The sequence below is a fragment of the Schistocerca cancellata genome, chromosome 6, assembly GCF_023864275.1.
Source record: "Schistocerca cancellata isolate TAMUIC-IGC-003103 chromosome 6, iqSchCanc2.1, whole genome shotgun sequence".
Classification (NCBI taxonomy): domain Eukaryota; kingdom Metazoa; phylum Arthropoda; class Insecta; order Orthoptera; family Acrididae; genus Schistocerca; species Schistocerca cancellata.
In genome coordinates, this window is record NC_064631.1 from 216,604,300 (window position 1) to 216,607,395 (window position 3,096).

A 3,096-nucleotide genomic window follows, 5' to 3' on the forward strand; every position below is an offset into this window, starting at 1 on the left:
GAGTGTCCATCAGAGACAGGGGTATCGTCAGGAGTGCGCCAAAGAAGTGCAGAAGAACCGCTGGTGTTCTCTATAAGCATAAATTATAAGGCAGACAGGATGGACAGCAATCTGCGGTCGTTTGCTGATGATGCTGTTGTGTATGGTAAGGTGTCGAAGTTGAGTGACTGTAGGAATATATAAGACATCTTAGACAAAAATTCTAGTTGGTGCGATGAATGGCAACTAGCTCTAAATGTGGAAAAACGTAAGTTAATACGGATAGGTAGGAAGAACAAACCTGTAATGTTCAGATACAGTATTACTGGTGTCCTGCTTTATATAATGAAGTCGTTTAAACGTAACGTTGCAAAGCGATGTGAAATGGAACGAGCATATGAGAACTGTGGTAGGGAAGGTGGATCGGCGACTTTTGATTATTGGGAGAATTTTAGGAAAGTATGGTTCATCAGTAGAGGAACCGTGTATAGGACACTAGTGTGACCTTTTCTGGAGTACTGCTAGAGTATTTGGGATCCTTACCAGGTCGAATTGAAGGAAGACATCGAACCAATTCAGAGCGGGCTGCTAGATTTGCTACCGGTAGGTTATAACAAGACGTAAGTGTTGGGGAGATGCTTCGAAAACTCAAACGGGGTCCCTGGAGGAAAGGCGAGGTCATTTTCGAGAAGTACTATTGAGAGAAAATTTAGAAAACCGGCATTTGAAGCTGACTGCCAAACTATTCTTTTGCCGCAACCATACATTGCACGTAAGGACACAAAGATAAAATACAAGAAATTAGGGCTCATACTGAGGCATATAGACATTCGTTTTTCCCTCGGTCTATTTGCGAGAGGAATACGAAAGGAAATTACTAGTAGTGGCACGGGGTCACGGGGTACCCCCGCCCCCCCCCCCCTCCCCGCCAGACATCGTATGGTGGCTCGCGGAGTATCTATGTAGATGTAGATGCAGTTCTGTGTATTTTTCTTCTTCATTTCATGTGTTAGGCACATTGCCTGTTACGTACTTCTTCTCTTGTCTGGCCTTCGTACTTCTTTCTTTCTTTTTATATAACTTAGACTCTTTACAAGGACTCTTTCTCCGCCTATATGGTCTACATGTTCCTTCGATTTACTCCTGTAACCTGTTACTTTTTCGTATAGGTTTGATATTCCTAAATCTTTCCCTACATCCTCATTTCTTTTACGATCTTCTCTTGTACATACTTCCTTTGTTCTCAGACCTCATTCTCGAGCCCGTATTCTACTTTCTTGGTATCTTGTTTCACCCATGGTTCAAATGGCTCTGAGCACTATGGGACTCCTGAGGTCATCAGTCCCCTAGAACTTAGAACTACTTAAATCTAACTAACCTAAGGACATCACACAAATCTATACCCGAGGTAGGATTCGAACCAGCGACCGTAGCGGTCTCGTGGTTCCAGACTGTAGCGCCTAGAACCTCACGGCCACTCCGGCCGGCTGTCACCCATGCTTCACTTCCATAAGTAAGGGCCGGAGGTCGGTATCTCAATACCGTTTTCTGCGATTTCACCTGGGTTTCTGTCCTGTCTTTAATCTGCAGTTTTTTTTTATAATCGTTCCACATGCGAATATGGAAGCAAATTTGTCTAATTTTTTCGATGTCACCGATCTATTCATGTGTGATGTCGCATCCTAGACGTTTAAAAGCTGTAACTCTTACCAAGATTTTATTATTCAATTCTACTTATGATCTTATTGTATGCCCTAAGACTTTCGTTTTATTAAAGAAAGTCTTTGACCCTTTTTTGAGGCTATCTGTTGCAACTTATAATTCCATTTTCTAGGTCATCTTCTTTCTCTGTAAACAGAGCTAGGACGTCTGCATGTAGGATTGAATTTAGTCTAGTGTCAGGATCTAAAAGTACAATTTTGTTCCCTATTTTCCACTTTCTGACCACTTCATCTATCTAAACTTTGAAGATCGCCAGGAAGATACAGCATCCTAGTTTTACCCCTTTGTTTGCGTTAATTGCCTTTGTGCTTATGTGTCCTATCTTCATAACAATTTCGGCTTTTGCGAACAGACTCTTAATAGCATTAATGTCATGAGCTAGATAATCTCGTTCTGTCATTATTGTCGTTGTTGTTGTCTTCAGTCCTGAGACTGGTTTGATGCAGCTCTCCATGCTACTCTATCCTGTGCAAGCTTCTTCATCTCCCAGTACCTACTGCAACCTACATCCTTCTGAATCTGCTTAGTGTATTCATCTCTTGGTCTCCCCCTACGATTTTTACCCTCCACGCTGCCCTCCAATACTAAATTGGTGATCCCTTGATGCCTCAGAACATGTCCTACCAACCGATCCCTTCTTCTGGTCAAGTTGTGCCACAAACTTCTCTTCTCCCCAATCCTATTCAATACTTCCTCATTAGTTATGTGATCTACCCATCTAATCTTCAGCATTCTTCTGTAGCACCACATTTCAAAAGCTTCTATTCTCTTCTTGTCCAAACTATTTACCGTCCATGTTTCACTTCCATACATGGCTACACTCCATACAAATACTTTTAGAAATGACTTCCTGACACTTAAATCTATACTCGATGTTAACAAATTTCTCTTCTTCAGAAACGCTTTCCTTGACATTGCCAGTCTACATTTTATGTCCTCTCTACTTCGACCATCATCAGTTATTTTGCTCCCCAAATAGCAAAACTCCTTTACTACTTTAAGTGTCTCATTTCCTAATCTAATTCCCTCAGCATCACCCGACTTAATTCGACTACATTCCATTATCCTCGTTTTGCTTTTGTTGATGTTCATCTTATATCCTCCTTTCAAGACACCATCCATTCCGTTCAAATGCTCTTCCAGGTCCTTTGCTGTCTCTGACAGAATTACAATGTCATCGGCGACCTCAAGGTTTTTATTTCTTCTCCATGGATTTTAATACCTACTCCGAATTTTTCTTTTGTTTTCTTTACTGCTTGCTCAATATACAGATTGAATAACATCGGGGAGAGGCTATGACCCTGTCTTACTCCCTTCCCAACCACTGCTTCCCTTTCATGTCCCTCGAATCTTATAACTGCCATCTGGTTTCTGTACAAATTGTAAATAGCCTTT